This window comes from Gekko japonicus, unplaced genomic scaffold (genome assembly GCF_001447785.1).
Source record: "Gekko japonicus isolate JY-2015 unplaced genomic scaffold, Gekko_japonicus_V1.1 scaffold767, whole genome shotgun sequence".
Classification (NCBI taxonomy): domain Eukaryota; kingdom Metazoa; phylum Chordata; class Lepidosauria; order Squamata; family Gekkonidae; genus Gekko; species Gekko japonicus.
The window spans coordinates 39,133-52,208 of record NW_015161972.1 but is presented as its reverse complement, the minus strand read 5'-3'; the positions used below and the strand labels follow the sequence as shown (position 1 = coordinate 52,208).

Below are 13,076 nucleotides of genomic sequence, written 5' to 3'. Positions count from 1 at the left end.
GTAGAAAAAGCCCAGCAGGAACTCATTAGCATAATAGGCCACACCCAACAGCAGGAACTCATTAGCATATTAGGCCACACCTTGACAGCACAGCTCATTAGCATATTAGGCCACACCTCCATGTTATCAGAAGTGTGGTCATCCAGCCACACCCACTTTTTGCTTCTTATTCTGTTTACTTTGTTTATTCTCAGAACCCAGGGCTTTTTTTGTAGCAGGAACTTCTTTGCATGTTAGGTCACACACCCCTAATGTAGCCAATCCTAATGAGTTTCTGCTGTTGGGTGTGGCCTATTATGCTAATTAGTTCCTGCTGGGTGTGGCCAACTCAGAAGCCAGCCAGAACTCCGTTCCTGTGCGTTCCTGCCCAAAAATAGCCCTGCAGCAACATCAATTTCAGTCACCATCTTTGTGATGTTCTAGGAATTTTTCTAATCTCTCTGAGTGTTGCCATAGAGATTTGAGGCAATGCCTACAGTGTTGCTGGAATGGTAGAGTAACTTCCAGGAAGTGATGTCACCATGTCAGCAACATTCCCCCTCCCCATACTTCACCCCCAAAAGCTCCCAGGGGTTGCCAGAAAAGGGCTGGTGACCCTATGTAGTGGGTATTCACAAAGCACCTGTAACATATCTATATAGTTCACAACATGGATCAGTCCTACTGCATGGGCTATCAACAACATATAATTCTGCAACAGTTTATTTGTGTAATAAGGGCTGCCCATATCAAGCAGAAAAGACTTTGTGTGCAACCATTGCAACATGAAAGTAATTATTGCTAGTTCTATGAAGCAGTCCCTAGACAATTTTGCTTCTTAAGTAAATAAGCTATTCAAGTCCAATTTAAACATTACAACCCCTTTCAGGAAAGGCTGAAAAGTACTTCCATAAAGTGGCATAATATTTGGAAATCCTTTACCATGTGCATTAGACCAGGTATTTGCAATGTCTACAAGGTAGTACTACACATGCCTTGAAATAGTTAATGCTGGTGATATCTCAACCACCAGCCTTGGACTTTGGATACCATTTGTTCATACACACTAATAACTACCTCTAATTTACACTCATAATTAAACATCAGAAACAAGAACAGGAATAGAGAATTGTGATTCATAGCAACTACTATTACACATTATAGAGGACACAGTGCATAACTCCTATAGGCACTGTTGTGGATACATCCATCTAAAGCAATTTATGTAGAAGTACAGGTTTATACTTGTTAATATAAAACTTTTCACATTTCACCAATAAAAAGCTTTACTATACAATATTAATGCTCGCTATAATGCTTCTGGACATGTAATTCCATTGGTTGATATATTTATTTATTTATTTATTTATTTATTTATTGAACTTATATCCCGCCCTCCCCCGTAGGGCTCAGGGCAGCTAACAAACAAGAAATATTACAAACAATACAACAAAGTTCTCAATATTAAGAATAAATATACATTTAAAACCATTCGAACTACCTAGTTAAATTTAAATTTAAAATTAAAATTAAAAAAAAAATGCTAAGACACTTCACATCTAAAAGCTCCAAGAAAGATGATGGCGGTCCTATCCAGAGGTTCCCCACGGTCATTCGATGTTTTCACACAGTCCTTCAGATGGTCCAGATGTTTAAGGAGTTCAAGGATCCAGTACTTCTGATGTTACCTTCCATTTCTCGTTCCACCAGGTAGGGGCCGCCACCGAGAAGGCCCTGGACCTTGTGGCGACCAACTTGGCATCTCTGGGGCCCGGTATAGTTAGTAAGTTTTGGGCCCCAGATCGTAGTGCTCTTGGGGGAACATACGGGATAAGGCGGTCCCTCAGGTAGGCTGGACCCAGACCATGTAGGGCTTTATAGGTGAGAACCAGCACTTTGAAGCGAATTCGGTACGCTATTGGCAACCAGTGCAGCGCTTTCAGCACAGGCTGTATGTGGTCCCTCCTAGAGAGACCCATTAACAGCCTGGCCGCAGCATTCTGCACCAGTTGCAGCCTCCGGATTTGCGACAAAGGCAGCCCCATGTAGAGAGTGTTACAGTGGTCTAGCCTTGAGGTGACCGTCGCATGGATCACTGTGGCCAGATCATCTCGGTCCAGGTAGGGGGCCAACTGCCGAGCTCGCCGAAGATGGTAAAAGGCGGACTTGACAGTGGCTGCCACCTGGGCCTCCATTGTTAACGCGGAGTCCAGGTGCACTCCCAAACTCCGAACCCCAGACGCAGGCAGCAAAGGCACCCCGTTGAAAGTCGGGAGAGGGAGTCCCAAACCTGTCCCGGTCCGACTCAGGCCCAGGACCTCCGTCTTCACCGGGTTTAGTTTCAATCTGCTCAGCCGGAGCCAACCAGCCACGGCTTCAAGTGCCCGATGAAGGTCATCGGGACCCAGGTCCGACCGGCCGCCCAGCATCAGATAGAGCTGGGTGTCATCGGCATATTGATGACACCCCAGCCCATAACTCCGGATAATCTGGGCAAGGGGGCGCATATAAATGTTAAAAAGCATCGGGGACAGCACTGCCCCCTGTGGTACCCCACACTCCAGGGGATACCTACGGGAGCGCCGGTCCCCGAGAGCCACCCTTTGTCCCCGACCTTGCAGGAAAGAGGCAAACCATTGAAAGGCAAGCCCCTGAATCCCCACGTCGGCGAGGCGGTGAGTCAGCAGCTGGTGGTCGACAGTGTCAAACGCTGCCGACAGATCTAACAACACCAGTGCCGCCACACTGCCTCGATACAGATGTCTCCGGAGATCGTCAGTCAGGGCGACCAAAGCCGTCTCGGTCCCGTGGCCCGGGCGGAAGCCGGACTGGAAGGGATCTAAGACTGAAGTATCCTCCAGAAAGCTCTGTAACTGCAACGCCACCACCCTCTCAATAAGTTTGCCCAAATAGGGCAAAGAAGCAATAGCTTCCTTTACCACTTCACTCTGCATAGATAGCTTTAAAAGAGGATTAGACAGATTCATGAAGGATAAGTCCAGCAATGGCTATCAGCCATGATGCCTAAAGGAACCTCTATAGTCAGAGGTAGCGAACCTCTGAATGCCAGCTAGGAGGCAACATCAGAGGCAGGGTGCTGAAACAGATGGATCACTTGTCTGATCTAACAGGGCTCTTCTAACAGGGATGGTTTGGTGCCCAAGTGACCCAAGGGACTGCTTGGGGTGTCAAATTGGTAGGAGGCATGGTGTGAAAAGAGGTGAGTGGTGTGGCTTGCACCAGATGTTGTTTCCCACCAAACCTGTGCTGTTGCCATCTGGGTATAAATGAGGCTCAATAGTCACTGCACCCTTGAAGGTGGCAAAGGCAAGGTGAGAAGTGTTAAAACTGCTGCCATACTCTGAAGTGGCCTCTGCAATCTGTCTTGGAGTCCTCACAGATGGCATGCGAGGAGATGTTCACTTATCCCCTCTCCTGCCATCAACACCAGGATTCAAGACTTGGAGCCTGGTGAGGCATCACAAGAGGAGGGCACTTGAGATGGCAAAATGCATTGAGCTGTGAGAGGAAATCAGACAGAAAACTAGAAACTCCAAAGAGAAGAGAGGTGGGGGAGATGAAGGAGCAAGCAGGTGGCAGGGTCCTGATCACTAGTCATTACATGAGAAGCAGGTCAAAGAGTCTGTTTCACTACCCTTAATATGACTGCACATAACATTATATTAGTGGAGGCGCTGTGGCTCATTCATTCACTGGACCTGCAGGCCTAAGGTCAGACGGAATTTATGATACCTTGGATTCACAAACACAGAGACATAACACTATCTATATTACAAATATTATACTTAAAACTGCAACCGACTTCCTAAAAAACTTTTCCTTCACAGGGCTGCAGGGCAATGTTCCTCAGAAAAGAAATCGATATAAATAACCATCAATGTTGTAACTGAACAGCACAGTAACATATATATCTTCTTCCACAGCCTTTCTCCATTTCAATAGAATATGTCAAGTACTTTAACTCTCATTTAAATGGAAATACTGAAGCATGTGGTTAACTCTCCCACTGAAATCAACAGAAAAGAGTGCAATTTTATGCAGTTACACCCTTCTAGGTCCACTGATGCCAGTGGGCTTGAAGGGGTATAACTCTCCTTAAGATGACACTGCAAATATCTTAATTTTTAATGGGAAGATATTCTATTATAACACGATTACAGTAGCATTATAACATTACATAGTGAAAATTAAGTTATAGTATTATTATCTACCTAAAACTAGCAGGAAAAAATCCAGAGTCTGCACTTTAATAAAAACTATTGTGCAACAAGAATGGCCTGGTTAATGATTCTCAGGAAGAAAACCCCAACAAAGATAACAGTGTGGCTCAGAGCCATCACCATTGTTTCATGAGTGAGAAGGAATGCTTCCATGGTGATAACACAAAATTCATTAAGCCATCTCTTAAAATTCAAGCTTTTCTAGAAGACTCCTCATTCCAGTGCCTTCTGTCCTAGCTGAAAGAAACAGAAAGGACTCTCCAGCTCCCAGTGATTTGAAAGCCAAAACTATCCAATCCCATAAACTGCAAAATAAATAACAGAGTGCTTCCACACACTCACCAATCTCAGCTGCTGAATTCTCTACCGAGCTGAAGGAGGTTGTTTGGAAGATATTTGTAGGCTGTGTAAACTCAGACCAAACCTACTTTCCTTTAGCCACAGCTGGTGCAAGGAAAACTAATATTAGCAGAATGCAAGACTGGCTTCTATGATGTATTTGTCTATCTGCTGCATTTTTATCCTAATCTTCCTTCAAGGAGATCAGGATGGCATACATGGTTCTCCCCTCCTTCTCTAGAAGACAGAATATGAGAAAGTGACAGGCCTAAGATCACCCTTTATAGCTGAGTGGGGATTTGGACCTGGGTCTCCCAGGACCTTGTTCAATAGCCTCTATACCACCCCAAAGCAGAGCTGTGGCAGTACAGTTCAGGGAGGGACAACAGGCACAAGTCAAGCTTCCTCCCATACTACTAACAAGCAGTGTTGCCAACCTCCAGGAAGGGTCTGGAGGTCTTCCCAGAATTAGAACTCATATCCAGGTGACAGAGATTATATCCCACTGAAGTCCCACCCCTCCTTGAACCCCACCCTCCTCAGGCTCCACACACCCCAGTCTCCAGGTATTTCCCAACCCAGAGTTGACAACTCTACTAACAAGGCAAGGCAAGCCCAAATGCTGCTACAAGCACTTCAGGAGTTTGCCTTGCAGCCAGGTGGCAGTGGGGAGGTCTAAGATACACCTCCCATACTTCTCCTGCCACTAGCTGGGAGAAGATAAGCCTCAGTGGTGTTACCAGCACTTCTCGAGTTGGTTGGCTCATCCTGACCCACTGCCCTCAGCATCATGTGATGTCCCCAGAAGCTGCTTGGATTGCTTAGGTGGTGAGTCAGCCAAAAAAGGGGCGGGGGGTTGCCTTGCAATAGAGTCATCCAATCAATACTGCAAAATCTGAGGTCTGCACTGAACTAAAGAGAGAGAAAAGATACCCTTGAGCTGGATCCCCAAGAGGCAGCTGAACATGTGTCAAATATGTGGTGAGTACTCTTCCATTGTGGACTCACTCCTGCCATGATGTATACTTGTACATGCACTCTTTGGTTAAAAGTGACCAGCCTGGATCTGCTTTCATGGATTTGCCTTCTAATACAGCCATTTGAAAGCTAATTCCTTAATGCTGTCAAAGCTTCTTAGAAATAAAGGCTATGGAAATGCTATGTGTTGACATTATTAAATTAATCTTAATTAAATTAATTCCAGTTAAGCTGCATTGTTTGTTTAGCAGGCAAATGAATCTGTTTAAACAGAATTCTGGATTTTTTCATAGTCGCGCACTGTGCCTGCTGAAGTCAGCAGGAGCCAAGTACATCCTTTTAAAATATAAGTATGCATCTGAAAAAAATCCAGCATTAAAATACCTTTGGTGGCTTTTAATGCACAAAATACATGAATAATTACTTTACAAGCCTCATCTTTTAGGGAAACCACAGATGCAAGGGGCTCTACATTGCAGAAGGCAGTATAGACACTGATACACAGAAATAATTTTCACAGAGTTGTACACATATTAAACTATCAAACATCTGACCGGTACTTCACCTGGTTCCATTTTCCATAATGCAGAAGTATTCCAACACTGAGAATGTATATAACCACCAGGGTTTGGCACATACTGGAGAAGAATGCAGAAGAGTTTGGAGAAAAAGTAACTATCCAATTAAAATTTTGTTGAAGAAGCACATTTAACTTCCAGAAACTGTCAATTGCTACTTATTATATAAACTCTGTAGGCCCTTATTTCCCATACTTCCATTGCCACTGCCTGTTTACTGTAGGGGACCAAAATAATGTATTACCAATTCAAAGGCTCTGCATAAGTGCTCTATCATCATTAGTCATAATGCTTAATCCAAGGAGTCAAGCGCTGCAACTCACACCAGCACCAGATAGTTTCTGCTTGCCTGCTCCTGAATAACAGACCTCAAGCACCTTGAGGCACAAGCTCTAGGCCTTTCCCAGCATAGTCTTCATGCTCTTGGGTACCACAAACCCTTCCTGGCATATGAGAAAAATTAGAGTAGGAATAAGCCACTATAGAACATGGGATACTCCTAGGGTTGCCAAGTCCATCTTCCACCCCCAGCAGGGGATTTTGGGGGCATTCGTGGAGGGGGCGGGGCATCCCCAACGTGATGACATCACGTTGGGAACGTCTGCCGCTCCCCCACCCGCCCCCACGCCGGATCTCCAGAAATGCCAGTTCCCTGCACTTAAAGGAGCCGGCGTTTCCCTTTTAAGTGCAGGAGCCGGCATTTCCCCTTTAAGAGCAAAGAGCCGCATTTCCCTTTTAAGAGCACGAAGCTGGCATTTCCCTGCAAGCCTGATCTCAAGCAGGCAGCCACCCCTCTCTCTCAAGAGAGAAGGGAGAGGGGTGGCTGTGGGTGTTGGGTGTGGGGCTTCCAAAACGGGGGACCCCTGGCAAACCGGGGGGGTTGGCAACCCTAGATACTCCAGAACCAACCAGCCTATTACAGACCCTCAGGTTTAACATCATTGCAAAAAAAACCCCAAAAGTATAATATAACAGATTACTGCTAGAGGTATAATTTAGCTTCCTGGCATAGTAACCTGTAAAAATTCAGGCTCTGTCAATTAAAGTTCTGCTGAGCATTGGAGTCTCTGGGTCAAAAATTAAGTAAGAATTCCTGAGCCATGATTCTGTGCCCATGCCCACCCACCTACAGGAACTTATTCTCCTTACATTTCAACAGGTAGAATCTAAGACCACTTTGTCATTTGAATCCATTCACTAGGCATAACTTAGACCTTTCCAGATCTAGGGCCCTGAGGTGCAACAATATGATAGAAAGTCATATGACTGAAAGAGGTAGAGTTATGGCCTCACCAGAACCGCGGTGGCAGAACAAGAGGGCTAGGGACACGAAAGAACAAGCCAAGTACCAGGAAGTATACCGTAATGAGGAACAGGCCAAGGGGCAGAACTATGAAGGAATCCTGTCCACCACTGAATGAGTAGGAGAACAATCCTAAACTCAAAATCTTTCTCTATTCAATAGAGCTTGCTGCCAAGAAAGTGTTCTTAAGATTTAACTGTTCACCTTGTTGTCCTGATGTTCATAACTGCAGACAGGAGACATGGTACCCTTGCTATCTACAGAGTAGCAGGTCCTTCCAAATAATACCTCCTCTATGGGGGCTCGTGATGCAGCCAGAGGAGTTTCATGTGAAATTTCATGATGCCCCTAACCTATGGGTAGGAGGCAACTAGTTTGAACAACAAATTCCATTCTGTAATCATGTTGTATAAATGGATTAGCTGAAGAAGTATATTTATTTATTTATTTATTTTATTTGTACCCCGCCCTCCCCAAAAGCAGGCTCAGGGGCGAAAGTTGATAAGGGACATAATTGTTTATTAGTCTGTAAGTACATGGGAAGCACTAGACACCCCAAAGGAATCATGCTATTTTAGTAACTATTCCCATATTCCACCCAAATATACTCGTAGCAATCTGTTACACTGTGCTGTTCAACTAAATTCAATAGTGCAGCTGTACATTGCTTCACTAACAGCCTACATCTTTACTTTACCTGAGGCTACACAAAATGGTGCTATATGCTAACACAGCTAGAATAGCATAAGTACCTGGCAAAAAAAAAAAAAGAGCAGAAAAATTAGGCTCTCCCTGTAAGCCACAAAAAGTCCTTAGCCTGGCAAATTTGTCTCTAAAGATATCAGTCACCAGAAATATGCTTATGCTCAACCCTTGTTGACTGTGACCTGAACCTTTTGTTCATATGGAGGTGATTTTGAGGAGCCAGGCAAATAGCTACTTACAATGGCTAGTAAAAAACACTGTGTAGTGGGTGTCACTGTTTCTGACCTTTTAACCTCCAAACAAACATGTGTGGAGCTTCCCACATGACACAGCGGGGCTGGGCTGGATCTAGAGCAATGATCCAGTGCAACAGCAAAGATGCTGACAACTGCAGTACAGTGAAGTTGGGTCCTCCTGTGGCCAACAAAAGGGGCCAGGTTGTGTCCCTACACTGCAACTCACCCTCACTCATATAAGCCATTGTGTCACAGTGCTGTGGCTCATAGGATAAGGCTACAAATCAAACTGCTTGTCCTATCACTATCAAAGCAAAAAACCCTAAACCAAACCATATCAAGCAGCACACAATTTTTCACCTGACTGCTCTGATTTTTCATCTTCACCATGCAGGGTAGCTATAAATACATCAAGTGGAAGACAGGATAATTTCATGCCTTTTGGAATGACAAAAGAAGAAAGACTCAAAATGATAACTGGTATATAAATGACAAGACTGGGCGGATATCAGCTCCTTCCACAAACTGGTTGCAGTCTCTCAACATTACTTTCTTATGAGCAAGTTCTTCAAGGGACACCAATTCAGAATCGCTATCTTTGGTGCCACTAAAATGTCATCTTCATTAAAAAAATAAAAATGAAATAAAATGTCATTTTCAAAAAGTCATTGCAAAACATAGGCAGCTATAGATAACCTTTATAGCTATTATACTGTGCTTTCTAAACAATGATGTATTTAAACTCATAAACTCAATTACATCCTTGTAATTTGCCACTAGCCTACCTGCCAGAGCATCATACATATCCTAGACAAACACCCCTGCCTCTGTGGACCCTGGCTCACAGAGGGTATTGAACAGACAACTTGAGGAATGCCAGGCAGACATTCTGCCCCTGCACCACCTTCCAGATCTTGTCAAAACAAGAAACTCCATGGAAACCTGCCACATCAGCTGACCTCTTTACACCAACAGGTCAGTAGGTAATACCTCCAAGTTAAATTTGCTTGCAAGGATGAGGAAACTATGGATTTGCTCCTGTTCTGCTTGTAAACTCCAATTTGCTCCAACACCTATATGGCCTACACTAAATTCAACGGGAACTGGGCCTGGTACGACCTATGTACAATTACCACTAGGTGGGGAGAACTATATATGCATAGATTTCTGCTGGGTTAAGTCAACAACAGGTGTGCAGCTTTAAGAGCACTGCTGCTGAAATTCCAAGTTCTTTGTGCTCAGAGACACTGATCCTAGTTCTTGCTTCTTTACCATCAGTCAGCGCAAAAGCTATTGTGCAGAAGAACCTGATGGCTGCTGCTGCCCAATCAGCAATAACTGTCAGAATCACAAGCCTCTGATTGTCTCCTTCCCCAGAGGAATGTGGCAAATGAAAAACTCTACAGGTACCAGTCTGTGTTTCCTGAAGTTGTCCAGCAAATCTGGCTTTTCTCCTACCACACTAAACTCATGCCCAATGATTCCAAACAGAAAAGAAACCATAATATGATTTTACATTATTACACTACTGATTCTTAACTCTCTGCTTCCCGAATATCACATCTAGCAAAGCAGCAATAAGAGGCTACGCTTCCCAGATGTGCTGGTGAGATCGCGACCGGAAACTCCGCTTGTCTTCCGTATCTCTTGCGTGGCTAATGTTGCGTGTGACCGCAGCCCATAATATGATTTTACATTATTACACTACTGATTCTTAACTCTCTGCTTCCCGAATATCACATCTAGCAAAGCAGCAATAAGAGGCAGAGCTGTGTGTGTATGTATGTGTGTGTGTATGTGTATACACACACAGAGAGAGGTCATTCTGCATTAGTTTGCCAAAATGTCAGTTTTCCTTTTGTAAGCAGTGGATCATCTTATGATGGAAAATGAATAGAAATAATTATATATCATTTGCAAAACATCTCTATAAATTAATGATTAAATATGCTATGGCTGTACATTTAAATGGTTGAATTGTGTGGTTAGATGTCATTAGAAGGAGCTCAAAAATTTGCCGAGTTGAGAATAAAACCACAAACAGCCAAAATGTGGCTGAATTAAGTCAGATACTGTGGACCCATTGAAAGTGGAAACTTTGCTGTACAGGAAGAACACTAGCATTTAACTGAAAAATAATACGAAATAAATACAGTGGGTCTATCTTTTCTTGGACCAGATTCTGATGGAGTCAGGGATATACAAATAATTACCATTTGAAGCTCCAGAATGAGGAAACCAAACAAATGTGGAACGATTTCAAGATCAAGATGTTGATATGTAAAAACACAAGAACAACACAAATATTTCCCATTTGTGAATGTTTTAAAATATATTCCCAATATTATTTCTAATTTCTTAGTAATTTCTAAAATAGCCCATAGCCTTATTGAACCTGAAACTTTACTCAGTAGTTGGATAAATACACACAAGTATGGAACTTTGAGACAATAATGAAATGGCATCCAAAGGAGGTATTTCTCTGTAAATGTCACACAAAGATTATTTTTTCCATTAAAAATACATCAAACTTCTGATTTTTCTCTCCTCATCCCTGCCCACCATATTTCCATTGACCATTATCTCCCAAATCTATTGCCACCACAAGATTTTGAGTTCATCAAGTCTCCCATGGCTAATATCCTATTTTTTCATGCTGAATATGTATAAAATCACAGTGCAATCTTAAAAAGAGTTACACACCCTTCTAACTCCACTGAATTCAATTGGCTTGGAATGGTGTAGCTGTGTTTAAAATGGTACTGTCAGTATCCCATTACCAATTTCAGAACACCACCCAGTTTTTTTCCTGTGAAATTATCTGTCTGTATCTGTTTATTGACATATCTCTCCTTATATATAATTCTGTTTTGGTTATGGACTCCCCTGAACATTCCAACACGCTCCCAAATCAGTTGGCTCCCTGATCTGTCATTCAGAGGGTCTCCCTATCCTCTGGCTGCGTTGCCTGAGTCCTGCCTCCAACATTCTAAACAGTTTGCTGTTCCTCTCCCCCTCCATTGCCAGTCAGAACACAGAGGTCATTTGCATATGTGGCCTGATTGGCCTTTGCCTCAGAACACAGAGGTCGTTTGCATATGCGGACAGGATTAATTTTCAGGTTCAAAAGTAACAAGACTGGGAAATGCCACTGTTCCTGATGAGTGTTCATTGACATGCCTGTGTGGTGGCTCTTTGTTCTAGAATAAAGATCTACTGTGGGGGGTGGGGGTGGAAATTACATGGGAGGAATGCTTTGATGACTGTGTCCATCACTGCCACATTTAAGTATGTGAGAACTCCATGTAAAGTATGAATTTGATTCTGAAGTGCAAATGATGTAACACATCAAAAAGAAAAAAAAGTTTGTATTTCAGATTTTAAAGCCTTGCCCTCCAGCACAAGACTCAGGGTTAGATCCAACCAGTTTTTTCACTGGTGAAAAGGGGATAAGAGGGTTGGTCTCCTTTGACCCCTCCCAAAAGACCATGCTGGGGACCAAGACACCTGCACGGACAAAAGCTATTTGGGACAGGAGCTACCATAAGGCTGAAACTGAGCACAAAAGTCACCTGTCTCCAACCCACAGCTTTCCATTCTGTGATGTAACAAGTGAACTTCAGCATCCCAGACTCTGCATTTCAGATTCACCACTGGAATCAGTTCCATATTCCCCATTTTACAGCTTCCAGCTCACAATATTGAATGTATCAGATTCATCACATTTGGGGGTTCTTTCAAACAAATTCCCAGCAACAAAGCAGACAGAGATATATTTCCTTAAGCTACCCAAGGTTTTGTGTTTTTTTTTACTGAGGTTGTGTTCAGGTAATGACTTCCTCCATTTTCCATCTGCCCCCCCCCCAGTTCTAGTCCTTATTTTAAAGTAAATGGAACAAGTACCAGTTTGCATATATTTTTATTTATTTTTATTTAAGTATTTTTACCCCGCCCTCCCCGCACTAACCTTTTCACTTGTAAATAGAATAGCAGCTTATGTCTAATTTTATAAACTTAAAACTGTCACAACAACAAAAGTTCACAAGGGACAGCATTCTGATAGAACGGAGCCCTGACAATAAGCATCTTTTGAATAAGCCCTTCCACTTGGCTTAGATAAAATTAACAAGTACATGAACAGTTTCTTAATCTTTGTTCTCCTTTGAGAAAAGGTCTGAAAGCTCTTTGCTGTCAAGGAGACTGTGGCTACACTTTTTCCTGGGTGCTCTTCATGATATTTAGAAGTTACAGAAAAGAAAGAAAGAAAGAAAGCATTGCACTGGAATCATAAACACTCTATGGGGCAGGCATTCAGCACAATCCCAAGAACACTTTCAGTGGGGGGTGGAAGAAGCCCCACTGAATAGACCTGACTGGGATTCTGAGTAGACCAGAGTTAGGATTGCTCTCATTGTCTGTATTTATAGAAAGTGCTGCTTCTTGCTGCTAATTGTCACCAGACAACAGAGTCAAGGCACTGCCACAAAGCAGCTGTGAGCCTGACTCTGCCCCACATGCAAAGTATCATCTCTCTCTCTCTCACACACACACACACACACAGAAAATACAGAAGGTGATATTGGGTCTGACAGACGTTGCACTCCTTGCTGCCTAGGCTGGCAACTGTACAGGTGTAATCGCACTTGGAACAAACTGCTCAGCCAAGCACAGATATTTTTAGAGACTTTAGGTGCTCATATTTTATAAATTCTTTCCC

At 43.2% G+C, this 13,076-nt stretch overlaps 1 protein-coding gene across 1 annotated transcript in view; it reads right to left on the bottom strand.

The window, feature by feature from the left end:
• Window positions 1-13,076, bottom strand: part of CHN2 (chimerin 2) — a 210,836-nt gene that overhangs the window by 196,799 nt on the left and 961 nt on the right. The window lies entirely within an intron of this gene.